Raw genomic sequence first — 11392 nt, 5'->3', positions numbered from 1 at the left:
GACATGACGGCAGTGCGTCTGTGTGACACAATCACTATGAAAAGAGAAAAGTTAGGCACCAAGGGATGCCATTGGGAGATGCTTGGCAGTCAATGACAGAAGATTGGGTTTTCCTTTTCACAAATAAAAGTTTCTTTAAAATCAGGACTAGGGCAGCCCCATATTTGCCAACATTTATGCATTGTGCTCACTCATGAAGAACTAAGATCCAACTAAATTAAAAAATAATTTAATGAGTAGCTCTACAGCCTACGTGGATTCATAGGCTAACTCAGGCAGAGGATGACCTATCAAAAACTGCTCATTGTCTCCCCAATATCCTAATCAGAGAAGCTTGATTTTATTAAGGGCTTAATCGATGCAATTGTAAAGCTACATTTCCCAGCATCCCTTGTAACAGGGACTAAACTCGTCATATAATTTTGGTCAAGGAGATATAAGCCTAAGTTTGTGGGACCGTCAGAGACAGTTTTCTTTTTTGCAGATAAAGTTCACTCTTTCTTACATGTTGCTTCCTTTTTCATCTCCCTGTTTCTTTTTTAAAAAAGATTTATTTATTTATTTTTGGCTGCTCTGGTCTTCGTTGCTGCGCATGGGCTTTCTCTAGATGTGCAAGTGGGGCTTACTCTCCATTGCGATGCACAGGCTCCCATCGCAGTGGCTCCTTTTGCTGTGGAGCACAGTCTCTAGGTGCACAGGCTTCCCGAGTTGCAGCTCTCAGGCTCTAGAACGTGGACTCAGTAGTTGTGGCGCACAGGCTTAGTTGCTCCTTGGCATGTGGTATCTTCCCACAGCAGGAATCAAACCCCTGTGCCCTGAATTGGCAGGCAGATTCTTAACCACTGGGCCACTAGGGAAGTCCATCTTCCTGTTCTAAGGAACATGGATATGGGGCTGGGAGTATAGCCGCCATCTTGGGACAATAAGAATGAAAATCATGAATTAAGACGGGCAAAGCAGGAAGATGGAAGGAGCCTGAGACTTGATGTCATGGATTGGCAGCACTACTGCATCCTTTTGTAACCACCCCTACCACACACACACACACACACACACACACACGTCCATTTCAGGAACGGGAACCACCACCCTCCCAATAGTTTTGAGTCATCCTTGACTGTTTCCTTTCCCTTGCTGCCTCTTCCACTCTTCCATATTCAATCCAGCATCAAATCTCTGAATTCTGCAATGCACTATATCTAAAATTCATCTACTTTTCCTCTTTGCATGAAATGTTCCCTTCAGTTCAGTTCAGTTCATTTCATTCGCTCAGTCGTGTCCGACTCTTTGCAACCCCATGAATCACAGCACGCCAGGCCTCCCTGTCCATCACCAACTCCCAGAGTTCATTCAAACTCACCTCCATGGAGTCGGTGATGCCCTTGGTATCTCAAGAGATCTCTAGTCGTTCCTATTCTGTTGTTTTCCTGTATTTCTTTGCATTGATCACTGAGGAAGGCTTTCTTATCTCTCCTTGCTATTCTTTGGAACTTTGCATTCAGATGCTTATATCTTTCGTTTTCTCCTTTGCTTTTCACTTCTCTTCTTTTCACAGCTATTTGTAAGGCCTCCTCAGACAGCCATTTTGCTTTTTTTGCATTTCTTTTCCATAGGGATGGTCTTGATCCCTGTCTCCTGTACAGTGTCACGAACCTCCATCCATAGTTCATCAGGCACTCTATCTATCAGATCTAGTCCCTTAAATCTATTTCTCACTTCCACTGTATAATCATAAGGGATTTGATTTAAGTCATATCTGAATGGTCGAGTGGTTTTCCCTACTTTCTTCAATTTAAATCTGAATTTGGCAATAAGGAGTTCATGATCTGAGCCACAGTCAGCTCCTGGTTTTATTTTTGCTGACTGTATAGAGCTTCTCCATCTTTGGCTGCAAAGAATATAATCAACCTGATTTCGGTGTTGACCATCTGGTGATGTCCATGTGTAGAGTCTTCTCTTGTGTTGTTGAAAGAGGGTGTTTGCTATGACCAGTGTGTTCTCTTGGCAAAACTCTATTATCCTTTGCCCTGCTTCATTCCGTGCTCCAAGGCCAAATTTGCCTGTGACTCCAGGTGTTTCTTGACTTCCTACTTTTGCAAACCAGTCCCCTATAATGAAAAGGACATCTTTTTTGGGTGTTAGTTCTAAAAGGTCTTGTAGGTCTTCATAGAACCGTTCAACTTTGGCTTCTGCCTTACTGGTTGGGTCATAGGCTTGGATTACTGTAATATTGAATGGTTTGCCTTGGAAACGAACCAAGATCATTCTGTCATTTTTGAGATTGCATCCAAGTACTACATTTCGGACTCTTTTGTTGACCATGATGGCTACTCCATTTCTTTTAAGGGATTCCTGCCCACAGTAGTAGATATAATGGTCATCTGAGTTAAATTCACCCATTCCAGTCCATTTTACTTCACTGATTCCTAGAATGTTGGCATTCACTCTTGCCATCTCCTGGTTGACCACTTCCAATTTGCCTTGATTCATGGACCTAACATTCCAGGTTCCTATGCAATATTTCTCTTTACAGCATCGGACCTTGCTTCTATCACCAGTCACATCCACAACTGTGTATTGGGTTTGCTTTGGCTCCATCCCATCATTCCTTCTGGAGTTATTTCTCCACTGATCTCCAGTAGCATACTGGGCACCTACCGACCTGGGGAATTCCTCATTCAGTACAGAAATGATATGGATCTAACAGAAGCAGAAGATATTAAGAAGAGGTGGCAAGAATACACAGAAGAACTGTACAAAAAAGATCTTCATGACCAAGAGAATCACAATGGTGTGATCACTGACCTAGAGCCAGACATCTTGGAATGTGAAGTCAAGTGGGCCTTAGAAAGCATCACTACAAACAAGCTAGTGGAGGTGATGGAATTCCAGTAGAGCTATTTCAAATCCTGAAAGATGATGCTGTGAAAGTACTGCACTCAATATGCCAGCAAATTTGGAAAACTCAGCAGTGGCCACAGGACTGGAAAAGATCAGTCTTTATTCCAATCCCAAAGAAAGGCAATGCCAAAGAACGCTCAAACTACCACACAATTGCACTCATCTCACACGCTAGTAAAATCATGCTCAAAATTCTCCAAGCCAGGCTTCAGCAATATGTGAGCCGTGAACTTCCAGATGTTCAAGCTGGTTTTAGAAAAGGCAGAGGCACCAGAGATCAAATTGCCTACATCTGCTGGATGATGGATAAAGCAAGAGAGTTGCAGAAAAACATCTATTTCTGCTTCATTGACTATGCCAAAGCCTTTGACTGTGTGGATCACAATAAACTGCAGAACATTCTGAATGGGAATACCAGACCACCTGACCTGCCTCTGAGAAACCTGTATGCAGGTCAGGAAGCAACAGTTAGAACTGGACATGGAACAATAGATTGGTTCCAAATAGGAAAAGGAGTACGTCAAGGTTGTATATTGTCACCCTGCTTTTTTAACTTATATGCAGAGTACATCATGAGGAACGCTGGGCTGGAAGAAGCACAAGCTGGAATCAAGATTGCCGGGAGAAATATCAATAACCTCAGATATGCAGATGACACCACCCTTATGGCAGAAAGTGAAGAGGAACTCAAAAGCCTCTTGATGAAAGTGAAGGAGGAGAGTGAAAAATTTGGCTCGAAGCTCAACATGCAGAAAACTAAGATCATGGCATCTGGTCCCATCACTTCATGGGAAATAGATGGGGAAACAGTGGAAACAGTGTCAGACTTTAATTTTTTGGGCTCCAAAATCACTGCAGATGCTGATTGCAGCCATGAAATTAAAAGACACTTACTCCTTGGAAGGAAAGTTATGACCAACCTAGATAGCATATTAAAAAGCAGAGACATTACTTTGCCAACAGAGGTGCATCTAGTTAAGGCTATGGTTTTTCCCGTGGTCATGTATGGATGTGAGAGTTGGACTGTGAAGAAAGCTGATCGCCGAAGAATTGATGCTTTTGAACTATGGTGTTGGAGAAGACTCTTGAGAGTCCCTTGGACTGCAAGGAGATCCAACCAGTCCATCCTAAAGGAGATCAATCCTGGGTGTTCATTGGAAGGACTGATGTTGAAGCTGAAACTCCAATTCTTTGGCCACCTCATGTGACGAGTTGACTCACTGGAAAAGACTCTGATGCTGGGAGGGATTGGGGCTGGAGGAGACGGGGACGAAAGAGAATGAGATGGCTGGATGGCATTACCGACTGATGGACATGAGTTTGAGTGAACTCCGGGAGTTGGTGATGGACAGGGAGGCCTGGTGTGCTGTGATTCATGGGGTCGCGGAGAGTCGGACACGACTGAGTGACTGAACTGACTGACTGACTTTTCCTCTATGCTGCCACCTCCGTAGTGAACTTGGTACCAACTAGAACATTTCAACAGTCTCTCACTAGGTCTCTCACAGGTGTTTTGCTTCCTGCAATCCATCTTCATGTAGCTACAGAAGTAGTTCCTTAAAACCCATCATCCGATTACACCACTTATTATGCCCCACTTAAAGCCTGTCTTGGCTTTCCACTACATTGAGCTTGTAATCAGAACTACTCCCAAAATCCCCTGAGACCCCAAGTGACCTGGACACCAGCACCTCTCCAACCTCATCTTTCACTGTTCTTCCCTCTGCCTTCAGTTGCTCAAAACCACTCATTTCCCACCCCAAATGCTCTTGCCTTCAGTTCAGCTCCATTTCTTCCTTTAATTGTTAGTTTACATGTCAGAAAGATTTTCCTGTCTACCACATCTAGAGGAAAATTCCCAAGTGTGCTCTCTATCCTAATTTAGTCCTTCCATGGTTTATAATGGTTGGTTTGGTTTTCTTACCTGTATTTATTTGCTTTGGGGCTGTAAGCTCCACAAGGGATAGGAGCATGTCTTTCTTGTTATCTTTTATCCCCATCATCTAGTTCATTGCCTAAAATATAGTTAAAGCTAAGTAAGTATTTGTGTAATATGAATAAGTGAATGAGTTTAATCTGGATATGATAAAGATGCAACGCATGTCATTTTTTATTTGGCAGAAATGTGCAAATTTCTATGATGATACTATTTTTAGTCACTGTTTAATATTATATGTATGTTTGTGTATATATGTATAATATATAAAACTTTCTAAAACTCATTTATTTTTACTGTCTCATCTTTTAGTTGAAGTTTGACTATATAAGAAAACATGATTTGAGTCACAAAAGCATATTAAATTTGAAATTTAACTTTATGTCATTAAAAATTTTCTGACATATTTGAAATACTTTTCCTATTATTATTATAAAAGCTAGTTTCTCTTAATAATTTGCATTTTGTTTTTAAATAGGAAGACCAGAGAGAGATTGTGAGGCTGGGCTTTGTAAATTCTTCTTTGCAAATGACATGTGGTTGTTAGGAATAGGCTTACTCCTGATTACAAGCATTGTCTATGAGATAGACACCCTGGGTTCAAGTCCAGCTGTTGTTTACTTGCTGTGTGACAGTGAGCAAACTACATACCTTGCTTGTGCTTAGTTTTCTCAGCTTTTTTAGTTTTCTCAGGAGATAGTAGTAACATCCCTCAGAGAGTTGTTGTGAGGTTTCAGTGAGAAAATGTGTTGTAAACATTGTCAAAGTTCCTGGAACAGTAAACATTGCATTATTTTATGTACTTGTTTTTGTTTGCTGGGGCTGTCATACCAGAGTATCACAGACTGAGTGTTTTAAACAACAAAAATTTATATTCTCCCAGTTTGGAGGCTGTAAGTTTGAGATCATGGTATGGGCAAGGGTTGATTTCTTCTGAAGCTTCTCTCCTTGGCTTAAAATGGTCATCTTTAACCTGGGTCTTCACACAGTTTCCCCCTGTATCCATTTGTGTTTATTTCCTCTTCTTATAAAGACATAGCTAGCCATTTTGGATTAGGTCTTACTCTAATGACCTCATCTTAGGGCTTCCCTGGTGGCTTAGCAATAAGGAATCCACCTCCTGTGCAGATGTGGGTTTGATCCCCAGGTCAAGAAGATCCCCTGGATAAGGAAATGGCAACCCACCCCTCTTGCCTGGGAAATCCCATGGACATAGGAGCCTGGTGGGCTACATTCCATGGGGTCACAAAGAGTCGGACATGACTGAGAGACTTAACAAAACTGAAATGACCTCTTCTTATCTTAATTACCTCTTTAAAGACCCTCTCTCCAAATACAATCATATTCTTCGGTACCTGTGGTTAAGACTTCAACATAAGAATTTGGGGGGACACATTTCAGCCATAACAGTATTAATAGTATTTCTCCAGATAAGTTAAATCAGATGTGGTGTCTATAGCTTCTTTTTTCAGAAAAAAGTACTGCAGATTTCTTTTGTTTATGTGTGCGTGTTCCAATAAAACTTTATCTACAAAAACAGGTGATGAACCATAGGTCGTATTTTGCCTAACCGTGCTCTATGGCATCCAAGCCTGTTAACCACCTTGCCTCTCTGGGTTTTGCTGACATTAACCTTTGGAGTCCTGTGTCTGTGTATCAATGTGAAGTAGTGCAGACTTCTTGATGAGAATTTTGCAAAGATGAATACAATGAACAAATCCAGTAAATAGCGTCATGAGGCAAAGTTATAACATGAGTAATTACATTTATGCTTTCATTAACTTGTTTTTAACATGAGAGTTCATTATGCTTCCTGTATTTGGCCAACTATCTATTATGTTATACTTACATGAGACTAAGAATAAATACCACTGTAAACTGTGTTTGACTGTCAAACCTATCTTGAAGGTGGCTAGTGAGTTGAGCTGGGCACCAAAGGAAAGCTAAATTGTAAAGATCCTTCCTTGATGCCCATCAGCCGCCCATCAGGTCCTGTTGACATTTATGTGGACACTCTGACCCATTTCAATAAAAGGTCAAGTTATCTTATTAAAAGTTATCTTGCTAATTAAAACAAACAAAACAATGGGAACAGAGCCCAGATCTACCATTAAAGATGTTGACATCCTGAAACAGCAACACCAATCTTGGAGGTTTTACTATCCGTCTGTTGAGAAATGCTAACCTAGGCTAAAACTTCTCCTAGCAATGGAGAATTCTTTGCAACACATACTTGAACATTGAGCAATGACTGTGTATACTGGAATTCCTGGTCTTGAATCCTACCCTGCCATTTATTAGCTGTTTAATGTTAAGTACATAATTTACCCCTTTGTAATCTCAATTTCCTGAGATGTAAACTGGGGAAAACAATATGTATTTCTCTCCTACCTCCAGAACTCATACAAGGGACAAGGAATATAATGAAGCGCTAAAGTATTATAATCAACCAGCCAGTCAATACAGCGATCAATGCAAGCCAATACCGATAGTAAATACACAGTCCTTACTCTGCTAGGTACCATTCTAAGAATTTATTTGTAATGGTTCATTTAATTTTCACAACAATCCTGTGGGTTATATATTGTTAATAGCATCCAAGTTTATAGCTTAAGAATCCAGGGAAGGGAAAATTTAGGTAATTTGTCTAGGTTTAGAGATAATAAGTAGCAGAAGTAGGATTTTAACTCAGGTATTCTAGGACACCATACTTCCCAACACTTGTAAGTCATGTGACTGAAGGATTTATCATCTAAACTAGGACTCTTGGAGAATGAAATGAAAACAGAGATACTGATGCTTATACTGTCAGAACAAACATAAACTAAGACTTGAATTAGGCAAGTAAGATATTTAATCACTTTTATTTAAGGGATGTTGAATGTGAAGCTGGCTTTAAAATTTCCTGTATGTGTGAGGAAATGCTGGGGAAGGTAGTCACTCCACGGTACACATAGTAATCGCCACAGAAACGGACCATGCACTGCTCCTCTGTACACCCTCCTTCTGCAAATCCAGACTGGAGTCCAGCAGGCCCTGAATTGAATAACTCCATTTATTACACTTGAAATCAATCTCTCTAAAGCTCCTGTCCACTAATTATGGGTTCTCTTTGTAGGAATCATGGAGACAGAACTTGTGTATTTATTCCTGGAGGTTTTAGGTGCCCCCCCCCACACACACACACAGTGTACCCAAGGGATAGGACACAGAGATAGGATCCCAGTTCTCAGGGTATTCTTGCCCACATGGATTTCTAGCATTTTGTCCTAACGGTCACTTTGTGCCCTCCTATGCACTGCCTCTGGGAGGCAGAGAGGTCTGTCATGTGAGTCTATGGGGAGAAAGGGGAGACTGGAACTCAGGAACTAGATAAAGAAAATGTTCAAATTCCTTCTCCTCTAGGAGGCACTTCTCAACCTTCTTCTCTGTGTCTCCCACTGGCTCCCATATTTCATTTTATGTGCTTTTTAGAAAGTTTAACACAGAAAACTACATCTAAGCTGAGGAAACGTAATACAGTGACATAGTTCATGGATTCAGGAGCCATGAAGTACTTACCAATGAGATGACCTTGGGTAAGTAAACTTAATCTTGACTATTTCATCTGTAAATTAGGGATGAAAATTTACCTACCTCATAAAATTGTTATGAAGATTAATTGAATTAACTTATTGCAAGTCCATGGACTTCCCTGGTGGTCTAGTGGTTAAGACTGCACTTCCGCTACAAGGGGCAGGGGTTTGATCCCTGGCCCTTGATCTGGGAACTAAGATCCCATATGCTGTGTGGGCATGGTGGAGGTGGAGGGGAAGATCTACTAGGAAGTCCATAGAACAGTCTCTTCTCTTCTTCCTATTTTTCCTTCTTCCAATGAGATAGAGGTTGTGTTTTGTCCATGTTAATTTATGTGTTTATTTCTCTTGTGCCAACACGGAATATGGCACAGAGTGGACTCACTATAGCATTTGCTGTAAGAACAAAAGGAAGCACAGATGAGCAAATTTACAGACAGGAGATCAGTTCCAGACCTAAGTTGATATTTAATTGATTTAAAATGACTCAAAGTCTAAAAATATTCAATAACACAGTCTTCCAGCAATATCCAGGTCATTTGTTCTCTACCAATGGAAGATACACTTTAAGTGAACTATAAGACAAACAGAATGTCTTTAGGGACTCTGGGCTAGCCTTGTGAAAGTGAGTTGTGAACCCCTGTGTCAGCAATGAACAATTTCTGTGCAGCACCAGTGGGATCTTTTGAATGCCTCCACACCCCACTTATGAAAGAGGCAGGTGGAATTGTTTTATTCATGTTGAAAATCAAAATGACCAGAAATGGCATAAAGCGATACAAGTGCTCCTAAAATGAAATCAGTAACATACATACAGCCATCTGCAATCCATTTAAGAATCCAGAGCCCAGGAAGAATCTAGTTTAGGGAAGGAAAAGGAACACAAAGATATAGCAAACAGCCCAAGGAAATGACCTTCAGAAATGCCACAGTTCAGAGATCAGAAAACCCAGCAGGGATAGAACACAGCTATGGGAATTGTTCTCAGGAGGTGGCAAATTTACCCCAGCTCCTGGAAAGGCTTATTTGTCTGATAAACAACTCTGTGACTATTGCTATCCTATGGCTCAGCCATAAAGAATTCGCCGGCAATTCTCCCGCAATAAAAAATTGCAGGAGCTGCAGGAGGAGTGTGTCCAATCCCTGGGTCGGGAAGATCCCCTGGAGGAGGAAATGGCAACCCACTCCAGTATTCTTGCCTAGAAAATTCCACGGACAGAGGAGCCTGGCAGGCTACAGTCCATGGGGTCGCAAAGAGTCCGACATGACTGAACGACTAGGCATGAAGCAACTCTGCGAATTCCTTGAGGGTGGGGACTGTGCCTTAGTCTTTTCTTTGCTGTTGTTTAGTCACTAAGTCATGTCCAACTCTTTGTGACCCCATGGACTGTAGCACGCCAGGCTCCTCTGTCCATGGGATTTCCCAGGCAAGAATACTGGAGTGGGTTGCCATTTCCTTCTCCAGGGACCTTCCTGACCGAGGGATCGAACCCATGTCTCCTGCATTGGCAGGTGGACTCTTTACCACTGAGCCACCAGGGAAGCCCCAAGTCTTTTCTACCTGTGCTTTAAAATTCTGCACATAGATACCCTGAGGATCTCCACATTCAGTAGAATGACTGGCACGTTGTAAGTGTTTAAGAAGTATCTATTGAGAAAATGGATGAATGATTCAAACAAATGGATAAGTGAGTAATTAACTCATCAGGCAGATGTGGAGCCCTCACCTTGCTCCTCTTGACCTTTGGAGATTAAGGAGTTTTGGGAATTTTGAAAGGGCAAAGAAATAGAAACCAAGATAACTTCTAGATGGACAGGCCCTGCTCTAGGCCATTTGTACATCTTCTTTGGAGAAATATCTATTCAAAGCTTTGCCCATTTTTAAATCGGATTGTTTTTACATTATTAAGTTGTTCTTTATATATTCTGATTATAAGACCCTTGTTAGATTTATGCCAGATACATTTACATTTGCTAATATTTTCTCCTTTCTATGGGTTATCCATTTTATCATCTTGATGGTATCCTTCAGAACACAAAGTTTTTATCTTAATGAAGTTTATTTTTTCTTTTGTCACTTGTGATTTTAGTGTCATAGCTAACAAACCATTCCCTAATCCAAGGTCACAATTTACTTCTATGTTTTCTTCCAAGAATTTTATAGTTTAGGTCTTATATTTAGGTCTCCAATGGATTTTGAGTTATGCTTTGGATGTGGTATGAGGAAAGAGTCCAAATTCATACCTTAACATGTGGAAATCCAGTTGCCCCAGCACCATTTGTTGAAAAGACTATTCTTTCCCTATTAAATTGTCTTGACACCCTTCAAGAGAAAGAATAGTCTTATAATTGTCTTGATGGTTAAATTTTTTGCGTCAGCTTGGCTCAATTATGGTGTTGAGTCATTTGTTCAAACACTAGTGTAGCTGTTACTGTGAAAATATTTTATAGATGTGATTAACATATACAGTCAGTTAACTTCAAGTTGAGAAGACAGTATCTTTGATATTGTGGGTTATTCAGCCTTATCTAATCAGCTGAAAGCCTTAAGAGCAAAAATGGAGGTTTCCTGGAGAAGGAGTTCTGCCTCAAGACTGTAGTAACATAGAAATCTTGCCTATAGTTTCAACCTACTGGCCTGCCCTACAAATTTCAAACTTGCCATCTCCCACATTACATGAACCAATTTCTTAAAATAAATCTCAACTTACATATGCATATATCCTGTTGGTTTCTTGAAGGAAAGCTGATTGATATACCTGTCAAAATCCGATGGACCTTAATGTAAGGATTTATTTCTGGTCTGACAATTCTATTCCAATGATCTATATAGCTACCCTTATGCCAGCATGAGCTCCTGTAACTATACACATTGAAATCAGGAAGTATTATTCCACCAAATTTATTCCTGGTTATTCAAGATTGTTTTGTTTATTCTTGATACTCTGTATTCCAGAGTGTGTTTTAGAACACATATGGA

This window comes from Moschus berezovskii, chromosome 11, assembly GCF_049115385.1.
Source record: "Moschus berezovskii isolate FMDL1 chromosome 11, NW_MosBer_1.0, whole genome shotgun sequence".
In the NCBI taxonomy this organism is placed as follows: domain Eukaryota; kingdom Metazoa; phylum Chordata; class Mammalia; order Artiodactyla; family Moschidae; genus Moschus; species Moschus berezovskii.
This window is presented reverse-complemented; position numbering follows the sequence as displayed.